At 39.5% G+C, this 26297-nt stretch overlaps 1 protein-coding gene across 5 annotated transcripts in view; it reads right to left on the reverse strand.

Moving 5' to 3' along the window:
* Nucleotides 1-26297, reverse strand: part of Gprin3 (GPRIN family member 3) — a 93616-nt gene that overhangs the window by 66087 nt on the left and 1232 nt on the right. Inside the window, exons 1-2 of one of the 5 annotated variants that reach the window (XM_087659032.1) lie at nucleotides 15847-15975; nucleotides 9687-9764 (exon numbers count right to left, since the gene is read on the reverse strand). The gene's annotated coding sequence lies outside the window, so the exon portion shown is untranslated. 5 annotated transcript variants of the gene reach the window in all.

Genomic DNA, 26297 nt, shown 5'->3' on the forward strand with positions numbered 1-26297 from the left:
AATGAATGGAAATCTGGAGCTCCTGGAGGGGAAGTGAGTAGGGACAATCTCTAGGAAGTCCCAGAAGGTCTTCTCTAGGAAGACCTGAGACAGGAGTCAATGAAATTGACCTTAGCCAAGATGACTAACAGTGGGCACATGGAACCTGAGAAGACCACCTCCTGAAGCCAGGCAGGATCTCCATTGAAGGAATAAGGACACCAAATCACCCACAAAACTTTTGACTCAAAAATTATCCTGTCTAAATAAATGCAGGGATGGAGCAGAGACTGAAGGAAAGATCAGTCTAAAACCAGCCCAACTCAAACCCCATCCCATGGGCAAACATCAATCCCTAACACTATTAATGATACTCTGTTATGCTCATAGACAGGAGCCTAGTATAACTGTCCTCTAAGCGGCTCTACCCAGAAATGGACTGAAACAGATATAGATACCCACAGCCAAACATTGAATGGAGGTCGAGGACACTTATGGAAGAGTTTGGGGATGGATTAAAGGGGATGGAAACCCCACAGGAAGACCAACAGAGTGAATTAACTTGGACCCTGGGAGCTCTCAGAGACTGAGCCACCAACCAAAGAACTTAGTGGGGCTGACATGAGACTCCTGTTACATGTGTGGCAGACATGCAGCTCAGTCTCTATGGTTGCCTTGTCTGGCCTCAGTGAGAGAGGATTAGTGTAATCTGGCAGAGGCTTGATGTGCTAGGATGGAGGGAATACCCAAGGTCCCCATCCTCTCATAGGAGAAGGGGAGAGGGTTTTAGGGAAGGGATTCTGGGAGGGGGGACTGGGAGGGGACAGTATCTGGAATGGAAAGAAAGAAAGAAAGAAAGGAAGGAAGGAAGGAAGGAAGGAAGGAAGGAAGGAAAGAAAGAAAAAAGAAAGAAAAGAAAAGCATATGCTAAAGAAATGAACTCAAGAGTCACACAATGACAGTGATTCTAAGAGGCAAGTTCATAGCATTGAACACTGATATAGAAAACTAACAAAAAATGCTGGAGAGATCTCATATTAGTAATTTAATGAAAAACCTGAAAACACTAAAAAGTAGGAAAAATAATATCGAAAAATAGTACATGAGAAAGATGGGAAGAAATAATTAACCTTAGGGCCAAAATTAATAAGATATCAACAAACAAACAAAAATGAAAAGAAAATACAAGGAATCAATGTAACAAAGAGATGGCTCTTGGGAAAAACTCAACAACATTAGCAAACCCTTAGCAATTTAAACCAAAATACAGAGAAAGAAGAATTTATTTACAGAATAAAGTTAGAGATGAAAGCAGAGACATTGCTACAGACACTGAAGAAACTCAGAGAGTCATGAGAATATGCTTTAAAAATCTATACTTTATTAAACTGGAAAACTTAGAAGAAATAGATGAATTTCTTGATATAAATGACCTAACAAAGTTAAACCAAGATATAATAGATAAATTTAAGTGACACATAATCCATAGGGACATAGAAGCATTAATTAAAAATCTCACAAAGAAGAACTACCTAAGACTGGATAGACATAGCACAGAATTCTATTGGATATTCAAAAGAGAAATTATGTCAATTCTCCTGGAACTATTCCAGAAAATAAAAACTGAAGGTCATCTTCTGAATCTTTTAATGAGGCCACTGTTTGTCCTGATACGAAAACCACACAGAGATTCAACCAATAAAATATTACAGACCAATATTTCTGATGAAAAAAGGATATGAAAGTTCTCAATAAATACTTGCAAATTAAACACATGAACATCTAAAAAGATTATGCACCATGATCGTCACAGAAATGCAGGGATAATTCAACAAACATAAATTGATTTATAAAGACTATGTATACAGACTGAAAAACAAAATAAAAATAAGCAAAAAACAAATAGACAAAAAAAAAACCTTCACCTGACCATCTCATTATATATAGAAAAGGTCATTAATGAAATCTGGCCTCTTTTCATGACAAAAGTCTTGGAGAGAGTAGGTATATAATGGCTATATCTTGACATAGTAAAAGTAGTTTACATCAAACTCACAGCCACCATCATCCAAAACTGAAAGAAACTCAAAGCATTTCAGCTAAAGTCAGGAACAAGACATGAATGCCCACTTTCTCCATAGTTATTCAATATAGTACTTGAAGGCTTAACTAGAGCAATAAGTCAAAGAAAGGAGACCAAGAAGATACAAATAGAAGAGAAGAAGTCAAAGTTTCCTTGCAAGTAGTGTGATTTTATTCATAAAATACCCACCAAACTCAAGAAAACTTTGACAGCTAATAAACTCTCAGCAAAGTAATAGGATACAAAATAAACACAGAAAAATAAGTAGCCTTCCTACATACAAATGACAAATGTACTGAGAAAGATTTTAGGAAAAAGTGCCTTTCACAATAGCTGTACACTCCCACCCCCAATACCTTTGGATAACTCTAATCAAGCAAGAAAAACTTGTAAAATAGTTTTTAAGGCATTAAAGAAGGAAATTGAATAAGATGCTAGAAGATGAAAAGATCTCCCATTCTTTTTATGACTAATATTGTATGAATTATATGACTAATATTGTAAAATTGGATATCTTAATGATATCAACCTAAGGATTCAGTGCAACCCCTACTAAAATTCCAACACGATTCTTTATAGAAATTACAAAAGGATATTCAAGTTCATATGGACACACACACACATGCACACATACACACATAAGCACATGCACATGCACACACCACAACCAGGATATATATGACATTCCTGAGAATATAAGAACTTCTAGAGGCATTTACATTCCAGATTTCAAGTTGTATTAAAGAGCTATGGGAATCAAAACAAACAGCATGGCATTGGTGTTAAGACAGACACAGTAATCAGTGGAATCAAATTAAAGACAAAGACATAATCACACACAACAAAAACCTCTGAGTTTTGACAAAAATGTCAAAAATACACACTGAAAAAAAGCACCTTCAACAAACGCTGCTAGTCAAACTCCTTGACTGTGTGTAGAAAAATGTAAATAGATTCATATCTATCACTTTGTGCAAAACTCAATTCAAAATGGATGAAGGACCTCAATTCATGACCAGATTCACTAAAGTATGATAGAAGAAAAGGTAGTGAATTGTCTTAAACTCCTCGGCACAGGGAATGACTTTCTAAACAGGACACCAATAGCATAGATACTGCAACCAACAGTTAATAAATAGGACTCCATGAATCTGAAAAGCTTCTTTATCACAAAGAATAGCATTCAGTCAGAGTGGCAGTCAAAGAATGGGAACAATCTTTATTGATTATAGTTCTGAGAGAGGGTTCCTATATAGAATATATAAAGAACTCAAACAATGGAACACTGATTAAACAAATAACCCAATTAAAATCCCAGCTCCGAAAAAAAGAACCAAAAAAAAAAAATATGGGTATAGAACTAGAGTCTTCTCAAAAGATGAAACACAAATGCCTGAGAAACACTTTAAAACTGTTCAACATCCTTAGTCTTAAACTAACTTTTAGGATTTCATCTTATTCTTGTTAGGATGTTGAAGAACAATAAAAGAAATGACAGCTCATGTTGGGAAGGATGTGGAAAATAGAACATGTATCCATTACTGGTGAGAGTGCAAGCAGGTAAAGCCATTATGGAAATCAGTATGGAGATTCATCTAGAAGGTGAAAGTCAATCTACCTAAAGATCCAGCTATACCATTCTTAGACATATGTTCAATGGGCTCTATGTCATACTATAGAGATACTTGCCAATCCATTTTTATTGCTGCTATATTCATAATAACCAGAAACTAAAAACAACCTAGATGCCCATAAACTGATGAATGGATAATAAAAAATGTGATACATTTCCACAGTGGGGAAATTTAGCTGTTAAGAAAAACAAAAGTAATGAAATTTAGTGGTGTACAGATGGAGCTAGGAAAAAATACCATCCTAAGGGGATCCAGATCTTAAAAATACTACTACTACTACTACTACTACTACTACTGCTACTACTACTACTATTATTATTATTATTATTATTATTATTATTATTATTATTATCAATATCAACCAACTGTGAGCTCTGTGACCTAGAACAGTGGCCTGACTACAATAGTGACACGAATATTATGGAAGTAACCAACCACATTTTAATTTAATTTAAAGTTCACTCCTTGAGATGGTACTCACAAACCTGATTAAGTCACCACAAACCTGATTAAGGATGGACCCTGGGGGAAAACCTTCTACTGCTATTATGCTAAAACAACATGACAATAGAATGATTCAGTGACATATCGGTCTATCCTGAGAGCGAGCATCACTCAGTCTTCCTCAGAGAAGTCTCGTCTTGTAGCAGATGGCAACTGAGACCAACAGCTGGACACTGAGAGGAGGGCAAGTGACTTTGGAGCACTCAGTCTTAAATGGGATGTCTTTATCGAACCCCTCCTTTTTTTATTATTAACTTGAGTATTTCTTATATACATTTCGAGTGTTATTCCCTTTCCTGGTTTCCGGGCAAACATCCCCCTCCCCCCCTCCCCTTCTTTATGGGCGTTCCCCTCCCAACCCTCCCCCCATTGCCGCCCTCCCCCCATAGACTAGTTCACTGGGGGTTCAGTCTTAGCAGGACCCAGGGCTTCCCCTTCCACTGGTGCTCTTACTAGGATATTTATTGCTACCTATGAGGTCAGAGTCCAGGGTCAGTCCATGTTTAGTCTTTAGGTAGTCGAACCCCTCCTTTTAAAGATCAGGGATCTCTGCACAGGACGAGGCAGAAAGGCTGTGAGATGCAAGGTGGGGAATGATTCCAAGAAAACAGTTTTCCAGACACAAGGTTAATACAGATGTGAACTTACAAATACTGTTATATCATATTCAGGTTCAAAGCAGAAATCTTCCAACACTGACAAGAGGAAGGGGACACTAAGTCCTACCCCTAACCAAGAAGCTATTTGCAGTGGGTGCCTGTTAGAGAAGGAAAACTCAGTTTTCTCCAGTGGACTGGGTAGGTATTCAACCATACTCTTTGTCACGACTTGCAATTATTGCTTTGCTTTGTTTGTGAGCTTTTTGTTTCAATTTGTTTTGATCTAACACTTTTGTGTCTTATTGTTTTTGTTTGTTTGTTGTTTTGATTTCTTTTGATTTAATTTAGGGAGAGAAAGAGAGAAAGAACATGATTTGTGGTAGGTAGAGTAGTAGTAGAGAAGCTGGCAGGGGCTGGGGTAGGGGAAAACATGTAAAAAGTTTTCCCAATTAAATGGAAAAGTGTGATAAGGAGAAATCTCAAAAAACAAAATAAAAATAAAAGTTATTATCTAAACCTTTAGGTATAATGTGAAATAACTGCAGAGGTCAGAAAAGAATGGAGGAGGGGACAAGGAACCTTAGAGAAGATGCAGGGACACAAATGATCTGAAGGGTGCAATGGGAAAAATGTGAGGGCAACACAGAGGAGAGGGAAGGATGGATAATGGTGTTTGAAAATACCTTGGAAATATGTTATTTTGCATTTACTTAAAAATACATATAGAAAACATATAACTGTATACACACACAGTTTAATGAAATTACATCATTTGATGTGCTCTTGTTCCCTATAAGAGTCACAGACTAACAAAACTCCAGGGCCAGGACTAGGAAGTCTCCCTTTGAGTTGTTGGTCATGGGAGTCCAAGAGACTCTGAAAACAATATGGGCTGTTGTCATTGCCCACTGTTGTCTTTCCGAACTTCAAGATATTTTCTTATTGTTGAAAACACCACATGCTTCAGGCACAGGACTTGGAAGAACCAAGCTGGATCTGACTTGGAAACCTCATCCATGATGACTGGCTCACAGAATATCTGAAGGTGCAATATAATTTGCCAGGAGAAAAAGTCAATAAACACTTCTACCCAAGGCCTTAGAGCCACAACTGCCAGCACAGCAAGATATCACCACACCACAGGGACAATATTGGCTATTACTTGAGTAACCATCAGTTATTTAGTTACACTTAACACTTATGTGGTAGAGGTAATTCATGCCTGACACTTTACAGAAAACCAACTGATGAGATCATGGACCCTAGAGAACCTACTATCATCACTTTCTTAAACCAGTATAATTCCCAACTGCACCCAAAATACCTATCCTTATACCCACAAGTAAATGTAGCTCTTACCCATCATCAAAGAAGCTTCTTATTGCAGAAGATGAGACAATTACAGAAATCCATAATTAGTCAAAATGTAGACGACAAATGGTCGTGGAGGGCTAAATATTAATTTATACAATATAAATCCCACACATAAGGCTCATGGAATATTATGGAAGAGGGGGCAGAATGATTGTTAAGTGCCAGAGGACTAGGATGTCTGGTGGGAGATTATGTCTTATATCTGTGACAGAGACCTGTGTCTTTGACGTATTAACAATATGACTTATTGTTATGCCTTAACAAGACCTTCACACTGACAATACATGCAAGAAAATGGATGAGGAAAATCTCACAAGGCCCCATACCTAGATGAATGGCAAGAACTGCTACAGAGGGAGAGTTAGTCTTGGCTAGGGACAAGATCCCTAATAGGTTATCTAATTTAAGTCGTCAGTTCTAAACACATATACATACTAGCAACACAACATGAATATATTAGAGTGGGAAGAAGGAGGGAGAAATGATGTAAACACAATACCTGTATGAAATTTTTTTTAAAATGTCGTTAAAGAGTAACTCAAGGGTATGGTGGCACATGCATGTCATTCCAGCAGGTGGGAAGTGTAGATGGAAGTCAGTTTATGCTATTCTCACCAGCTACATGATGAGCTTGAGGCCCACCTAGGTTACATGACACCCTGTCCCAAAATAATAATAATAATAATAATAATAATAATAATAATAATAATAATAATAATGTAAAAGAAAATCAACCAGGTACTAATGGAGAAATGTACAGTTTTCTTATTGCAATAATCACACTAAAATATTTAAAAACAACAACCACTACTAAAAACATATTGTCAAAGCAAACTACTTCTTTAAATATATTAATCCAGTCTCAGGACCATGAAGAATTCAATACTAAACCAAATAGAAAATGGAAATGAATCAAGTACATATATATTGAGGGTTCTCCGTGTACAGAACATTCTGTATAGTTCTGTAAGAGCTATATAGATATATTAAGACATACAAAATCTGGATGCTCTCCTCCAAATTGAAGGGAAGATATACCTATAAGATAACTCTTGTATTAGACATATAAAGTATAGTGTTAGGCAGATGCACAAGCAAATGTTCTAATCACCTGTAGGTTGAGCAAAGGCACTCATGACAGGTTTTAAGAATGCATACTAATATGGGCTGGAGATATAGCTCTCTGCTAGAACAGTTGCCTAGTATGCAGGAAAACCTGAGTTAGCTAAACAGCATTGCAGGAAAATTATATATACTCATGCATATATTACCTGTACTTTCTAAAGCCGTAGATGTGTATCTTTTGTGGTTAATAGACCTAAATTTATCATCTGGACCATATTGAGTTTTAAATGCTGATCTTCTGGACAGAGAGACAGACAAAGCTAAGATTAAAGTCAAAGTTATTGGCTCAGTGTGGTCTCCTGTTGCCCAGAGTCGAAGATGTATAAAGGGAACGCTAGGTGGGTAGAAATGGGGTGGAGGCTAGAACTCTCACTGGGAATTAAGGCTGGAGGTCCACATCTGTTCGAGGTAAATATCAGTGCTATGCTTAAGACTGGAATTAATTCCAGAAATTATTACAAAGCTGTATTATACCTTAAAGTGAGTGAAAAAATATATGAAAGACTGTTAAATAAAGGACAGAATAAAACAGTAAAGAAGTTTAATAAAATCACAATAAATTCTAATATTAAGAAGACCATCAATAGGCTGATGTCCTCAATATGTGTTCCAATGACTTCTGCTTGTGTGTCTGCTGGTGCATCAGCAGTAGACAAGATGCTTACCAATTTACTTGAGAGTATGCAATGATTTAGATAAAATTCTATTGGAAACCCTACAATATTATATTTCCTGTGTGGATGTGAACATGTGTGCAGGTATATGTGCATACATGAGTGTATGTGTGTGTATGTATGTATGTATTATGTTTATATATGTATGTGTGGGATGATTATGTGTGTATTTATATATGTGTGCATTCTTGAGAATATGCTTATACATGTGTATGTAAATAGCATATATGAATATGCAAAAGTTTGCAAATGAGTTGTATGTACATGTGTACATGTGATTATATATGTTTATATATATATGCACACACACATATTATATATTCCTGTGAATATATATGCATGTGTATGTGTGCGCACATAAGTACATGTGCATGTACATACATACATATATGTAAAAATGTGTATGTGTACATATCTGTAAATATGTGTATGTGTGTGTTTACATATATTTGTAAACTATGTGTGTATATGCATGTGTGTATGTGTGTGTTTCTGTTCATGTAAATGCATTCATGAGTATATGTATGTATATGTGTATGCATATATAAAAGCTATGTATGTGTCTGTTTGCATGTATGTGTATGTGAATACATAAGTATATGTGTATGTATGCTTATGTGTGTGCAATATAAATGTGTATATGTGTCTATTTGCATGTATATGTATATGCATACATAAGTATGTGTATAATACTTGTCCCTGTATGTGCATATATGAGTATATGTTTCTGCATGCACATTTGTGCATATGTATGTGGATGTGACTACTCTGCATGAATGGGCATATCTGTATGCATATTAATATATATGCATTTGTGTGTATGCAAATGTGCATATGGATATAAATATGTCTGTGTATATATGTGTATGCATGAGTGTGTGTGTGTGTGTGTGTGTGTGTGTGTGTGTGTGAATGTGTGTGTGTACATGTGTAGGACAAAGGCAGGCATCAGTGTCTTTTGCTCTCCAACTTACTATTTTTTCAGACAGGGTTCTCACTAAGAGTTTACTGGTTGACTGGCTGGTTGGTCAGCAAGCCCCAGGGATGCTCTTGTCTCAACCTGCCAGTCCTGGGATTATAAGTGTGCATTGTTGTGCTGGTTTTTGACCAGAGTGCTTAGGATATCAACTCAGGTTTCTATGCTTGTATAGCAAGTACTTTCCTAACCTAGCCATCTTCCTGGTCCTGGGGAGTGCCCATAATTTTTGATATTTAGTCATTTATACATATCATACTGTATTATGCTGGGGGAAAGTCAGTAGAGAACACAGAATCCTGTTTTTTTAGTAGTTTCTCATGAGGAACTGCAGATGTCTGGGGTGTTTGCTACATCCTCACTGATTTCTTAGTTGCATACATTTTTGAAAATGTCTGATTTGAAAGAGAAAAAAGTTAATGGTCCTAGAAGAGAGATGCTTCCCAACTCATTTCCTAGCAAAGCAAACCGGCTTTTGTTCATATCAAAGTAGAGACGCTGAGCCTCTTGGGAAAAAACAGTGCAAACAGACTGGAAGGCGTTCCTGGGCCTCCCTCATGCATAGGAAACTGTGTTTGCTCGTGCCATATGGCATTCTGTTTAACTTTGCTCTTTGCTAATTATTTTGAGCCAATTGTGTTTTCATAAATACATGCTACTCCCACTGTCAGGACTGCTACTGAGCCTTTATACACACTACATAGGGAAGAGGGAAGCTGCCATATGTATTGGTCTTACCTCACATAACTTGATGGAATTCAGCTTCAAGCTGGTTCAGAGAAATTCGTTTTTGCAAACAGGGCATTTTCAGGAGAGCTACTAGAAAACAATATGCTCTGTCAGAACTACACACTTCTAAACTGGGGTGAACTACATTATTTACCCTTTAAAGGTCAGGAGATGATATTATGCAATAAATTTACCTGTGATTTATTTTTTTAAAGGCAGCATCACACAGAACTCCCATAAGGTCTGGGTTACAGCTTCTAAAACCTTTAAAGGCTAGGAAGATGAGTGTGCCCTTTCAATGACAGTCTAGAAACTGCTCCTACTTTTATGCCTAGTGTGTGTGGAGCTGCACTCAGTGCTATATCTTATTTCCTTTCCATAACAAGCCCAACCATATTCCTATTTGCAATGATGTCCAGGCATCATTTTGGCAGTATCACTTCTCGCTCATGCTACCTCCAACTGGCAAAGGATGACTTTGTGGTTTTGACCTCAAGTTCTCCTTCTCTGACTCTGAATTCTCTTTGCGGAGACTCCAGCTTCCTGTCCTTGGCATTCATACTATCTAATGATGCTAGCTGTCATGCTGCAGTTTGAGGTCTCTCCCTCAGTCACCTGTTGAGCTCTCCATGTGCAGTTGGCCCATATACCACAAGCAGCATCCACCACTGGATCTAGTGCTATTCTACCCACACAGACTCTTGCTCTAGGCATTTCTAGTTGTGTTAATGGTATCAATATTTTCTCTGCCTCTCATCATGAAATCACCAATTCAGTCTCATCTCTGCCAGGAGTATTTGTAACTTTGTTTTCTACAGTTACAGCTGAGACTCAACTCTCTTGGCATAGCTCTTAGCCCCATTGTCCTCTTGGGTCCTCCTCAGACTTCCATATTGAATTCATAGATACCCAGGCCTTCAGATGCTATGGTGTACTGAGGTGAAGCAGTCAAATGAAAAGCACTGTCCCAGGCCTTCTCTCCTGCTCTCTGGATAGAACAGTGCCACAACTGCTGATCCCCAATCATGTCTGATGTTTGGGTTCTTCACAGTCAGTCTCATAATCAGAGTGTCAAATGAGATCTGGTTGAGACCATTCTGATCCTATTAGTCTAAGCCCAAAAAAACCACTTAGTTGTTCCTTATGGTGAAAAAGCTGCAGTTGTTCATGGTGCTGCCAACACCACTTTTAAACATTGCTTCCAGTAATCTGCCTGGATTGCAGCCAACAAAAATCATTCCATTTTTCAACTGTGGCAGGGGTCTGGCTTATGCTTCTCAGTTCAGACTCTGTCACAAGTGCTGCTTACCTTGACCATGCTGTCTTCCCTGCCTCCGTCCGTCCTATCCATCCCATAGTACTGATACTTCAACTGTACACAGAGACTGGCAATGTGTGAGGAAAAGGAGACTGGCAGGGGAAAAATCATCTCTTAAAGAGCTTAGAATTGCTGAAATTTAAATTTCTGGGAAAGGGCCAGTATGTATGCAATGATCCTCGCCTGATCTCTCTCCATCGTCTCAACGCGAGGCAATCTTGTTACAGGATTTGCCCTTCTCTGGTTGGGCCATCGTTACTGAGGCCCGTGTCTTACTTTCCTTCTGGGTTAGAAGGCTCACATCTTATCAGGACTGTAAGTAGCACAATATTTAGCCTTTAGGATACAAAGCACAGCGCTTTTCATGCGTCTACAAGATGGGAAGGCATCCTGCTCTTGTCTGAATGTGCATGTAGACTAGGCAAGGCCAAATTATAGACACCAAGGGATACACTAAACATGACACTTGTACACATGCTCACCAGAGCAGTAACATGGTGCTATCTTAGTCAATGGAACTCTTAGCTCAAATCTTAAGTCCATTTTAACATGGACAGGATAATCATTTTCTCCCAATGACTCACATTTCAGGCCTCAGAGCTAGGAGGATGCTATACTCTGGGCCACAATTCTAAGCTGGGTTTTATTTTTTTAAATGATGAAAACAATTCATACACAGTTATACTTTTTTTAGGAGTACATGTCTATGAATTCTGACAAATACTTAAGGTATGACTATCACCATAACCAAAAGAGTAGATAGTCCTTAATTGACTGCCTCTTTGTTTTTCTACTTTGCTGATGTTCAATACACATTGAATAGAAACCATGTTTCAAATCTGGTTTTGGTCTTTGTCCAGGCTAATGGCACATAATATTCAACTGTCCTAAGATTCTGAGTAGCAGCGGGGAGCTACAGGTGAGTCAGATGTAAGAGCAGGGGAGGAAATCAGCCAATACTGTAAATACTCTATGTTGCTCAGCAAAGATAGCGGCTCGGTTAGTGGGCTAAACACATTTTATCCTAATGCTCTTTTAGTATATATGGATCTTTATAACTGCATGGATATCTAGAATATGCTGCAGTCTCAGAACCTCAGGTATCTACTAACACCACAAAAGAGTCCCTGAAAATTTTTTTGCTGCTTTTTAAAAAACCCTTGACATCATAAGCATAAAATTTGAAAACTTCATCTTTTTAGTTTCTACTAAAAAGATCTTTCTAATCTTTCTAATTTCTACTTCCATAGTGAGGTCACACTCAGTGCTCTCTCCCTTCCCTATTTCCTTGGTTACTTCTGTTCTGTCCTCTAGTCTTTTGGGGTAAGAAGTAAGCCTTAGTTTTCTTGCACATAGAGTGCTCTGCGTCTCCAGCCAAAGTGCAGGCTTTGTAACTACCAAGTAATAGGTATTATAAGAGTGTTTCTATGTCATCACAGTAGACGAACACATTCCTGATACAACCGAGGCATACACTGTTTCTGAATTTTACCTCTTTGGCATGGCAAACAGAATTAAATTAATCCCTGCACTTTCTTCCTTTTTATCACTGGTTTCTAAATTTTCAATGGTGCTCATGGATACTTGATTATATAATACAATTTATTTGCCTGTTTTAGAAAAGAGAAAATTTTATCGTCTTAGTGAAATGTTGAAGTATTTCACTGATGGATTTCCTGAACCTACAGAAAAGATAAAAGATACACTAAGTGGTTTCAAAAGCAACTTGAGGCTGTCATGATATGTTGGATGAAAAACTTCGAATGAATTTACCATTGTAGCCGTTTAGCTTCCATAATAATTTCCACTAAATATTTCCTGTTCAGAGTATGTGGTGAGTTATAAAATACTTTCTATGTACACCCATTAAAAAATGATCATAGTGGCAAGAGAGATGGCTCAGCAGTTCCCAACACCCACATGGCAGGTTACAAGTCTATAATTACACTTTCAGCGGATCCAATGACTTAGTTTGTCCTGCCCAAGCACTGTGTACATGAGATACACATATATATGTGCACCAACACTCTTACACATGAAAATAAGCCTTTAAAAATGATGGCAATACAAAATGAGGTAGTATAAAGTTATTAACATATGTAGTTTCAGTTTTACCTTTTTTGTGATGGGGGCTTAGAATTTGTTTTTTCCCCTCTCTTCACATAAACAATAATAGATTAGGGCAGAGGAAATGTCTCAGGGGTGAAAATGTTCATAAGGACGTGAGTTTGAACCCCTAGCACCTGATGTAAGTGTGAAAAGCCAGACATAGCTGCTGTAATTCCAGTATTAAAGGACAATCAAATGGAACCTGAGATCTCACTGGACTGCAGTCTAGCCAAAACTGTGAGCTTCTAGTTGAGTGAAATTCTTCTGAGGGAATACAGTGACTTCCAACAGGGGGAGGCAATGGATGTCCTGCTTTGGCCTTTACACACACACACACACACACACACACACACACACACACACACACACACAAAGAAATGAGCTGAGTAATTGGGAGCCCGGCTCATTGCCAAAATAATTTGTACTTAAAAAGCTTCCATAGCAAGGAATGGTGGCACAGACTTATAACCATAGAACTCAGGATGCTGAGGCAGGGAAGTGCAATAAATTCTATATAGTCTGGGCTACAAAGGAAGTAAGGCCAGCTTGGGTTACAGAGTAAAACCTTATCTTAGAAAAAAAAATCAACCAACCCACTAACTACCAGACTTTACTAGTTCTTTCTTTAAAATATTTCCCAACACCATGCTACTCTCAGTCACGTTTACTAACCATAAAATATAACATTTAAAATTTGGAAACAACTCCAATGAATTGGGCTTTTCACAGTGTGTGTCCAGCAAAAGTAGAATTCTGTCGTGGCTGCATCGTTCTCTTTCTCTAAATGTTTATCGTTTTACTTTCTTTGTTAGGATTTTACTCCTTCAAGGCAGGACCTTCTTTTTATTTTACACTCTCCATGAATTAGTCCTTACTGAACATAAGTTGAATCAGTTAAGTACAAAACTTGGCTTCCTGTTGTTCACAAAAGAGAGCAGCAGTGTGCACTCCGGCAACCACAGCGACCTGTGACCGCTCCTGCTCCTCTTACTACACCATAGAAACTCCAGCAGGAAACCACAGCTATTTCCCCTTCACCAATTCAAATCACAGGGATTGCCAGCCTGCTTAAGGCAGCTGTGACACAACACAGATGCGCATGAAAATGTGTGGTTATGATGCTCAGGGGGCCTTCAAACCGTCAGCAATGCTTTCTGAGGGCAAATTCCCAAGGAAAACCAGCCCGAATAATAGTTATGCAATATCCACTTATTTGGGAGTAATTTATGTGGAAAAGCTCTCAAATACTACTTGTTCCTAGTTCCCATCTCAATGTAGCTGATTTTTAAAATTCCACGAAACCAATCTGCTAAAGTTGCACATCTGACTCAGTCTTATAAAAAATCTCCAAGTGAATCAAAACACACCACCTTCTACCACCAGATCAGCACTCGTTTCTGCCTTTGTGTCTAAAGTTGCTTCGAAGTCTCTGTGTCTAGCTGTGGAAAGAGAGCCCCTTTGTCTATGCTTATAACACTGCCTGCAGAACACACCTTGAAATTTGTTTCTGCACTGCATGTTATCAATGAAGGAACTTCCTACCTAAAATCTCTAAGCGGCCAGGAAGGACAAAGAGAGGATTATGGCAAAGGGCCAAAGTTTTTAAGAGCTTTTTATTCGGCAAGAATGGCAGATGTTCACGCTCCCAGAAGGCTGCAGACAGCAGCACAGGGTTATTCAGCTTTCCTGTGTCCCAGAGCATTGGTTTCAACCTTCCCAACGCTGTGACCCTTCGTTGCTACTTAATAACGGCAATTTTGGTATTTTTAGTAATTATAATGTAAACATCTGTGCTTTCCAATGGTCTTAGGTGAGCCTGTGAAAGGATCATTCTACTCCCAAAGGAGTTACAACCCCGGGGTTGGGAAATGCTGCCTGGACATGAAAATTCCATAGGGCATCTCCTCACAAATCCACCTATAAATGAACGAAAGCAAGCTTACAGTGAGCAGAAGGGTATAGGTAAGAAGGGTTTGTATTGGGAAACAATGTCAAGGGCACCTTAACTTCAGGAACCTGGTGCAAGGTTAAAGAAAAAAACATGAAGGGCCGGGGGAAAGAAACAGGCACTGGGGCTGAGATCCCCAGTTGGAACTGAACAGACACCAGGCTGTGAGGCAACTGTGTAGCCTCCTGTGCCATGTCCATATTTCTGCCCAATTATATAGACCTTCTCTTATGTGCTACTGATTTAAATCGATTTTAGGGAATATTTTTATTAAGTAGACTATAGCTGCTGACCTGTTTAAATATATTACCCTCCACATAAGGAATATCACTGTGAAATCACAGTTCTGTCCTTCCAGCCACATATTTTTAAAGATACACTTTCATAACTCTTAAACTAGTAAGTATACTTATGCCAACTAAGTATATGTCACAGGTCACTCTGGAAACCTCTTGACACAGCACAGCACAGCACAGGCCTGTGCCACCAGCTCCTGCAACAGACAGGGTTTTGATGTGATAACAGGGATGAAAGACTACCAGAAGGAGAGGGGCAGGCAGGACAAGACCAAACCGGAAGAGAATTCCTTCAATTTCTTATTTACTAGGAAAATATCAATGACGTTTAAAAATCATTAATTTTCACCTTCGAAGGTGACAGAACTCAGTATGTTTCAACCTCACTACTGCATCAGAACCACAGCCTGGGCTTGGTGAAGTAACTCACTGTATGTGTCAGGCCATGGTTCGATAGTAAGTGCCATCAAGAAAAATAATGAAGACCTCGGTGCTTACCTGGCATTGGGTTTTAAAGACTGTCTCCAGCCTCCTGTGCATAGATTTTTCAGTTTTCAGTTTCACGTAGAATCCTCAGCTAGAAGCTATCATAGGGCACTGCTTAACATTTCCGAGTAATGAACATCTGAGATTAAAACATCAACCTCGGAAACACCAGTTCTATAAATAGTTCCCAAGTCCAAAGTCCACAGCAAGTTCAACAGTGACACAGGCCTGGCTTTTTCTTGCTGTTCATGTGGCTGTTCACGTGCTTACGCACATGTGTGCATGGCCTGTGCACGTGACTGGAGGGAGTGCACTTGGTTTTGCTTTTGAGAAACTAAGAAATGCTGTTTGCCTGACATGTGTTACCTGGGTATTCTGATAAAGTCATGTTTGCAGGTTTTATTGCCTGTACAATGATTTGTGGAGCTAAAAGGCTCTTCCTTGAAATTCCCCACTTACTAAAAAGTATGTCTTATGACTATTTCAGAAATTTTCCTATTTATTTAAAGTGACATGAAATGAAATCCAAGTTGAAAGAGAACCGTTCATAAAATCCGGCTTAATCCTTCATGTTGATAATTTCTGAGGGACAGTGTGCCATGACATTGAGAAGCACATAGCTCTGTGGCTGTGTGGCTGAATGTATAGAGCTTCCTCCAGTACAGTTTGTGGAACCCCTTTCCTCATTTTGAAATTCTAGCCTCTGTGAGAAATGCGTTCAGCAGAATACCACCAACAGGGAATCTGAAAACATTGTGAGAGCTGTATGAGCTGGCGTCTGTTGTCTCACTCACATTTTAATAAGTAGATGGTTGGGCATCGGTGAGAGAGGATATGCTTAGGCCTGCTGGGGCCAGATGTCTCAGAGTGGGGTGGAACACAAGGGGGTGGGGCTCCCCCTTCCCTGAGAAGAAAAAGAGGGGCAATGAGGAGAGGGATTCATTAGCTTGAGAATGGGAAGAGAGGAGGGAAGGGGGCCTTGACAGGGGGTGTAACCTGAATAAAAAAAAAAAAAACAAAAAAGAAAAACCAAAAAAAAAAAACAGAAAAAAGAGAAAAAAGAGAAAAAAAAAGTAAACATAACACACAAGAGTTCTACTGCCTGGAGCCAGCACTTCTGAGTGCCTGCCAGGTTCATTTCACCTCCTGCTCAGTCTCCACTCCATCTCACGTCTCTTGGTGAGGTCTAGTTGCTCTTTCACTACAGACTGGCATCCTGACTCCTGCCACATGGGTGATAAGGCAGGGGCCCCCTTCCCTAGTTTAGGTTTCCAAACAGAGCCAGTCACCCTGGGAAGTACCAGAGGCCAGAGGCTTGTATTATCACTTCATTTGCCTGGGTTGTAGCCTGTAGAGGAGGCCCACAGAAGAGGATGAGCAGCATCCAGTGGGGTGGCATGGGGTTGGGAGTGTATACAAGAGGGTCTGGGACATTAAAGAACAGCAATAGAAAGCTGGATTTCTCTAGCATTCTGGCAAGGGAGGCCCAGTAATGGGGCTCTAAGGTACAGATTGTCCCCAAGACTAAGCAACTATCCAAACCAATGGTTTCTAAACAATCTTTAACAATTAAGTATCACCAGCTACTCTAGCAATGTTTTATCAGAATAATGGGACTTCTCTAATGCCTATTATACTATTTATGTTGTATTATTATATCATCTCGATAATGAAATGAATTCTGTAATAATGTCACCTTCGATTTTCTTTTCTTGAAGTTTCATCAAGGCTGTGTGACAAATTCATATCAGAGAGATTTCCTGTGCAATAGCTAGCCATTAGTAGAAAACTGGGAGGTTTTTCTTGCATCTGCCTCATTGCTCTCACTTGTCCCTGTTTCTTGACTTCTACTTTTTAAGGTTGACCTATGAGGGAAGAAAGGTATATGGGTGAGGCCAACGTGCAGTCAAACAGAAGATGCACAGAAACTAACCTTAGTTACTGGTGCCTACAGGAAGGAAGAGATGGGGGGAGGGGCTGGGGTGGTAGGGGAGAGAAGGGATGCTTGTTGTCAGGCTACAGAGGAATTTCTGAGATCTTGGTCAGGAAAATGACCCATTGTAACTTTGACGAATCATAGTTACCAATACAGCATTCCAGGCGTCTAGTGATTATTTAAATGTTTAGAAAATTTCTGTCCTAGCAGACATTGCAGGTTCAGTGTGCTTTGACTAATGACCTAATGAATTGCCCTTCCTCCAATCAGGATCTTCCCCAGGCACATTTTAAAATCCAGCTCCAGAATAATTCCAGCAATGCTTTACTTTAATATATGAAACAGAGGACCTACACATTCATATTCTATCCCTGCTTACATAATTACTCCAGAAGCCCTCCACTTCGAAGTCAGGAGACCCACAGTGACAGTCTTTTAATAAGTTTCATTGCAGTTTCAAATATCAAAGAATCACTTGGAGATTTAGAAATCATTTTTTTCACAATATATTACTTTTGTATTACTTTTATTAAGGAAAAAACTCTCTCTGAAGACTTCTGTTATTCATGATTGCCTACTTGTTCTCAACACATTTCAGACGGCATGGCACCTTCATCGGCACACTTCTTATGGCAAAAGGAAATGCAACTTCTCCACAGAGCCCGGAGTGGATATAATATTGTGTCCTCTATTCCCTTTAAGTGAGTCTATTCTCAGCCCTATCTTTTTGGAATGAAGCTTTGAGGCACCAACACTTTTAGGATTAATAATTAGATGAGAAGATGTTTTTAGAAGCAAGGTAGGAGGCCTGGTGTGGGGGAGGCTTGCAAAGTGTTCAGGAGGAAGGAAAGTTAAGAAAGGATGAGAGCCCTCAGACTTATTGAGGCAGCTCTTGCTACTTAAAGGATTGACCTGACTGAGATTAGCATCCTGTTGTCTAAAAGTGGTGCATTTTAGTCAGGAGAGTGGCTTTAGAGAACAAAGCCCTGGGTTTGACTCTCATCACCACAGAAAATCAGGTTATGACAATATATACATATCACCAACATTCTTGATGTAAAGATAGGAGGATCATAAGTTCAAGGTCATCTCCAACTATGCAGCCAGTTAAGAGGAGCCTGGGAAACCCTTTGTTAAAAACAAACAACAGAACAAGCAGAGGGGCATTTGTCTTTCTGTGCAACAAAACTGGTCAATCCTGACAAAAGTCACCTCATCTTTGCCCATATCAATAGCCCAATTCTTCCATCCAGTGCTGACTGCATTAGTGATTAGCTTTGGAAAAGGGCTCCATGCACAACCACATATCATTTTAGAGAGCATAACTCAGTCTTCAAGACCCAGCCAGGAACTGGAATATGTATCCATGCTACTCTTGGAAGTTTAACGTAAACACCCCTACTCAAGAGACTAGGACTTGCTCTGGGCTTTCAGAAGGCTATGCAAACATGGCATATAAACACATGATGTGTTTAAAATTATATAAAGTAATTCAAGATAAAATCTTAGCCATGGCTCTTTTGAAAAAAAGAAAAGATAAATTCTGTAAAAACTGATAATGATTTCAATTTTAAGACAGTTAAAATAAAGCAAGCAAGCAACCAAATGGAAAAAGAAAACTGTCACTAGTAGACTAGGTCAACTCAATTTGCATTGATTAAGCTTTTATATAATCTACATATTTTGAAGTAGGAAACTTTTTAAGCTTACTAATTCATAGGAGTTAGCTGTATGTGGAATAATTATCTTTCTGCTCTGTCGAGATGTCGAATTTTAGAGTCCTATGGTACCCTAGAACACCCAGTGTAGAGTTCCAAGACCTGAACCTAAGACTTCTAAGTGAATTTCAGAATTAAGTGGAAGGGTTAAACACAAGTGGCTTACAGGAAACTTCAAGGTCAGAAGGACATCAGGCAGCATCAGGCAGAAGTGGAGACTGCAATAAAGTTACAGCACACGCAACTGTTTTGTGCCAGTCAGAGACTGTGGGCCAATATTTCATGTTTTTATAATAGATCTCATCCTTGTCAAAAAGCAAATACCTTGACTGTGGCTATGATGCTTTTGCTAGGTTGCAAACTGATGAGTTTCAGTTTCTAAGCTGGTATCTATATATATGCCCTAGTCTGAGACCCATGCAGTGAAGATCTTTGGGATGCTTTCTTCCGTTCTGAGAATTTGACAAGAAATCATGAAGAGGTGACAGGGATTGCAATGACATTGACACCCCTGCTTAGAGCTCAGCATCTCTCTCCCTGACAGATGCCTCTTCTCTGACTGCTTTCAGACAATGTTCAGCATGGACACAAAACTAACATCCAACTATTTACTTCGTTTTGATTATCATTTTTAAGGAGAAATAATTTATGGAAGAGTTTTCTGAAGGGCATGCCCAAATAATGATACATTAAGCATATGTTTAAACATTCGTGCTGTAGACTCAACTACGTCATACACAATGATGAAGAATCCAGGAGGGTTTGTGGAAATTGCATCAACCTATGACTGCATGCACTGAGAAACTGACTTGGAGGAAATGAGCGTTTATGTATAAATGCCACACAGCAAAGACAAAGACAAAGACCAAATTTAAGCAAAAGACTCACAATAAACAGCACTCCCGTTTTCTAACAATTTATAAAACTTATCATGGGCAAGCATATTCTTATCACAGGCTAACATAGCGTGGAAAAAATAAGAAATGTGTGTTTTATTCGGTATCTCTCTTTTACAGTGCCACAATTCAGAATGAAAATCCAGAATCAATGCCCAATTCTGCACCATGGAGAATTTGTATAGTCTACTCACTAGGAGCAAAGTATGGGCAGAGCTGATTACACCTCAGAAATCAATGGACCACAAGTGTTGAAACAAATGTGCTCTGGTTATGTAAAAAAAAATAGAGTTAACACAAGCACTGTACTCCCTTAAGGATTGAATTTAAGCTAAGTTGCATACACTATAAAGATCTTCCCATTGAAACAATATGACTGCTCAACATTTAGGCTATTGATAATCCATAACCCTGAAAAATAATAAAGAATATATCAATGTCTTGTGTCTCACAAAGTAAATTTCCCACTTTTATGGTTTGTTTGCAATTCATGCTTAAAATACATTCTCTGATTCTTTCATTCCCTTCATAAAATTGTTAAATGCAAATACAAATTTTGAAGGCGTGGAGCTCTGATAACTGCTACTCAGTTAGCAACACCAGGTCCAAGAGATGCCTGTGGCTTAGTCTTTTGCTTTCTTTGAAATGGTTTTCTTGGTCCTGAAAGTGTCACAGCTGAGAATCCTGACTACAGCAAACTTCCTAGCAGTAGCAGGCATGATATGCATCCTCTTTAGGATCTGGGAAGTATGCATTCCAAACGGAACCTGTTCTGCTCAAGATCACCCAGCTGGTTTCCACAGTATTACTGACACCTCGGATCATAATGACCGAGGTGGTCTGAAGTAAACTTAGCTGGGCCCACACACTGGCCTTAGTGAGTATACAGATTCTCCTCACTGCAAAATTCAGCATTTCTTCCAAGTTTTCATTCTAAATAGTAGCTCAGTAGGAGACAGATACTGAATAAAACACAGAGATATTTTTCATTGTTCATCTTCCATTGTTCATAAGGTAATTATGATAAGAAAGTCGTATTTCACTCACCCTCAATTTTCAAGAAAAAAAAAGCCTAATAATTAAGCTCTTCTCCTGCCTCCAGGAGGGGGTCTCTAACAGCACACACCCACACTCATCTCCCACCCCACCCACCACCATCCTTACCCTGTGCCTGGGCTCTAATGTGACTGAAAATAAATTACCACCTTCACAGAAATTCCTGTTTAACTTTATAATGTTACAAAATATTTTGGAATACACACAGACACACACACACACACACACACACACACACACACACACACACACACACACACACACACACACACACAGATTTCTAAGCTCCACCTCTGGGTTTGGTGCTAGGAACCAAGAGGTTATTTCATTTAGCCTTCTTGTCATGAGTCAGTTATTACTGGCTATAGTTAATGGTCTGAACTTAAGTTATGATGGGCTTCAAGATGAGGCAATATTTAATTACAAGCTTGAACACTGGAGTACTATCACCGTGTTGCTAACACCAACATATGTCCAGTTAAAAGTTGTGAGTGGTTTTCTTTTTTTTTTTCTTTTTTTTTTTTTTTGGAGTTTCTAAATTTTTTTTATGTTTATTAACTTGAGTATTTCTTATTTACATTTCGATTGTTATTCCCCTTCCCCGTTTCCGGGCCAACATGCCCCTAACCCCTCCCCCTCCCCTACCATATGTGCTTCCCCTCCCCATCCTCCCCCCATTACCACCCTCCCCCCAACAATCAAGTTCACTGGTGGTTCAGTGTTGGCAGGACCCAGGGCTTCCCCTTCCACTGGTGCTCTTACTAGGCTATTCATTGCTACCTATGAGGTTGGTTTTCTTACTGGGGTTCACCACACTAAGTCATTTAAACTTTAATATTTTACATATTCATTTCCTCATGGAATTCAAGAATGCCTTTTCAAGTCAAATGCAGAATGTTATCATTCTAAACCTGACTTGAATGCTCCACCATCAGATTACTACTAGTGTAAAAACTCTACTATAGGAAGGGATGAACATGATGTCCAGGATGGAGTAGGAAAACACATACGTTTTTATATTTGACTCTAAATCAAAGAATTCATGCTGCTGAGTCTGTGTCCTGGCACTGTTGTTCTGAATAAAGGCACAGCTTCACTCAGAAGGGCTCAGTACCACAGCATGGTTTTATTCCAGAGCAGAGACAACAAGAGCTTGGAGAAAATCAAAGAATTTTCAGAGGCTCAAAACCTTTCTGCTCTGACTTTTCTCCCCACGAAAAGCAGTAGGCTACCTACAGCAGAACATGTAGGTGCAAATTGCCTTTATAATTTTTAATCTTTATTGTACTTCATTGATAAACTGACTGATTGACTGGTTAAGTGTGTGGAAGAGACAGGGTGCATTCCCTGGAGGTTCCCTCCTTCTAGCATGTGGAATAAAACTCAGAGCCTTAGGCTCAGTAGGAAGGGCTTTTATCCTCTGAGCCATTTTGCCAAACCAGGAAGTTCACACAAACATATTCAGACATTCACTAAAATGACAAAGAAGACACAAAACAACCAAAGGAAAGAAAATATGGCCTATGTTATGCTTCCCTTTGGTACTTATGGCTGCTTAGTGATGGTGCCTAGCCTGGGATTCTGCTCCTGATGGGCGCTGACTTTTTGAACCTGTGACAATCATCTCACCACTATCTGCCCCTCTGTTCCAGAGCTAGAGCTGTGTTCTGAGAAGTGAGTCATGATGCTACACTGCGGTGCATCTTGTCAATAGTCAGTAGTTCAGTTATCATATTCAAGTGAGGTCCAACCAGGAAATGGTGGCAACAAGAAAAAAAATATCAGGCAAGGACAGATTCATGTTGTCATAACCATTCTTGCTAGATTTTGCTAAAGTAGAAATATTAAGAAAACACATTTTAGAAATAATATAATTAACAACATAAAATACTATATAGAGAGAAATAGAGAATACGATAGCAGTTGTAGGGAGGAGAGGAGGAATGGGAAGCTGGAGGGCAAACAATATACAACCGAAGACCTAAGATCCGGATGAAGAACAAGCTGAAAGATCTTGGATACCCCATGAAGGCTGCCATTAACAGCAGCATGCAGTATGCCAGAGCTTTGCTACATTAGTGAGTGTTGCTGTTGCCAGGCAGGGTGTTCAGGCATGGCGAGGAGGGAGTGAGAAGTGGGCAGCTGGGGCATGATTCATGAGTGGATGGCTTCTCTGTAGTAAATACCTATTTTCTACATGTTTACTTACCACCCTTGTCTCACTGCCCACTCAATCCAACCACCATTCACAAGCTCACTCAAGCTCCATTTCCATGCTGAAACTTCTCAGATGAACTCCGCACTGAGAGTCAGGCCCTCTGGGTTTCTACTGACATATATGGTCAGTTCTGGGTGTGATCTTTTTAGTGATAGAGCTCTGTCGCTCTGACAGTGTGTAAAAGCCTATGGATGGATCCCTTACTTCAACTGCTGCATCTCGTGAACTGAAGCCTCTCCATCGCCTAAAGTAGTAACACGCAGACTACTCAGGACATGGGGAGCAGGAGGTACAGATTCACCCCATGGTTCATTATGTACATACATGCAAACATACCATGTAAAAGTCCCCTGGGCAGCTTCTACTCTTGTATGTTATCTTGCTCCCTGGTATGTTCAACAATCAAAATACTGATCACATTCACTAATCTGATTACATGGTCATTTGCGATCTGAAACTTGTAATGTCCAAGTCTAGAAGGTCACTTACTGATCACTATGGAGTTGATAAAACTATTTCTTTCACTTAAAAGTTATTGAAAACGTTCATGTGTCTTTTGGGCTCTCTTTGGTCCATTTCCTAGAGTTAATTGTTATTTGTTGATGACATTTGACTTTTGGAGTCATGTGGAATATTAAATTCTTTAGGTAGTCACTAGTATCCATACTTTATCCCGGAATTCCATTATCATAAAAATAAAATTCACAATCTGGGTGTGATAGCACATACTGTATATTCACTGAACTTGAGAGGCTGAGGCAGGGGGATTGTGAGTTGAGTTTAAGGGAAGCCTACACCACAGAGCAAGACCGTGTCTCAATGCAAATAAGTAAAGAGGTAAGAAATTCAAGTTAAAAATAAAACCAGGAAAGGTTTCCTGAATTTCTCAAGGTCATCTCTTTTTTATTTTTTACTTATTTATTTTAGGTGAGTGCACTGTAGCTGTTTTCAGACAAGACTAGAAAAGGGCATCAGATCTCATTACAAATGGTTGTGAGCCACCATGTGGTTGCTGGGAATTGAACTCAGGACCTCTGGAAGAGCAGTCAGTGCTCTTAACCACTGAGCCCTCTCTCCAGCCCTCAAAGTCATTTCTATAAACCCAATCTCTCCTCCCTCAGTTACTTTCACATCATGGAGACTGGGGATGAAGCAGCTGAGGCACAGGAAGTCATGGCCTACTCAGAGGCCTCTCTCCCTTCTGAGTAGACAATTGCAGATTAAGCTATCATTGGACAATATGATGTGGGTAAGCACCATCAGCCTTACATGAATGGATTCATTGTCTTTAAACAGAGGGCTTCCTGAAGGTTGAGGTAGAAGCTCTTCTGGACTGAGCTTGAGGATAGACTTTGCTTCCTTCTCTCTCCCTGTCTTTTACCTTTATGTACTCACAGGAGTGCCTTCCTGGGCCCCTGCTTACTAAGGCCCTTCCAGCTTCTCTTAACCAAGGCAGCAGCTCTCATTGTTCTGGATCCTGGGAAACTTGCCCCATGCTCTCCTCAGCCTGGCTTCTGAAGCTACTTTCCACAGCACCTTGGCTATCACCATCTGTCTCTTCATTATGTGCTGTAAGCTCGGATTATGTCCTATTTATTTTTGTGTTTCACATCTGAGGGTCATGCCTTGCTCATTGAAATGCATGTTGACTGGCTGAATAAGGAGTGCATAAAGAGAGAAGCACCAGCCATGGAGAGCCCCAGCACAACTGGGAGGAAAAGTGTGCCTCTGTGTCTGAAACCAGTATTTTGTCATTGTGTAGTTCCCTACCTGGTATTCAAAGACTTCCTGTAAGTTGTAGATTTGTGACAAAACTCTAACAATGAAGGACAATTCTGTCTAAATACATCTTTTTCAGTATATTTCAGGCATAATGAAGAAAAATATGCAGGGACAAATAATTATGCTGGGAAAGTCTTTTGAGGCAACAAAACCCTGAAATTTTAGTGCATCCTGCTGGAACTTCCTCACCAACCACAGTTGACCTGATTCAATTGGTACCTCACCACTCTTTGAGGTTGCCATGCTGTGCTGTGCTATGTCCACAACAAAACTTGGTGACTAGGTGATGCCTTAGTACATCACAGCAGATGAGGGTGTCTCCTTGAGTTCCTGGACTGTTTCTGAAACTCTTTTAATGACTAAACATCTAGACTGGTGATAGCAGTATTACAGTGTTTTCCTGTTTACAGTCATTCCACCAAACACACACACACACACACACACACACACACACACACACACACGCACACAGGGCACACAAACTTGACAGAAACCAAACACATTCTCTGTTACTCTTTGTCAAAGAAGTTCTCTACCAATGCTCTGGCCATTGGAGGAAGCCAATAGAGAAGACTTTCTTCTTTGCACTGTGACTCAAGTATCTTTATTCCCACCACTGTTATTCAGGGCAGGCTGATGGCAAACAGCATGGGTAGGAAAGAATGGTTTATAACTGGAAAACAGGCTCATTCAGGAGAAGTATGCTCAAAGCATTGTCAAGGTAAAATATGCAGAAGCACCAACAAGAGCAAACAAAAGCCCACGCAAGAGCTGTGTAAATATTTCATGAAGCTAAGCCTTAATCACTCTCTCTCTCCAAATCTTTCTGGTGGTGTAAACACTTCAGTTTCTTCCAG

This window comes from Rattus norvegicus, chromosome 4 (assembly GCF_021556685.1).
Source record: "Rattus norvegicus strain SHRSP/BbbUtx chromosome 4, alternate assembly SHRSP_T2T, whole genome shotgun sequence".
In the NCBI taxonomy this organism is placed as follows: domain Eukaryota; kingdom Metazoa; phylum Chordata; class Mammalia; order Rodentia; family Muridae; genus Rattus; species Rattus norvegicus.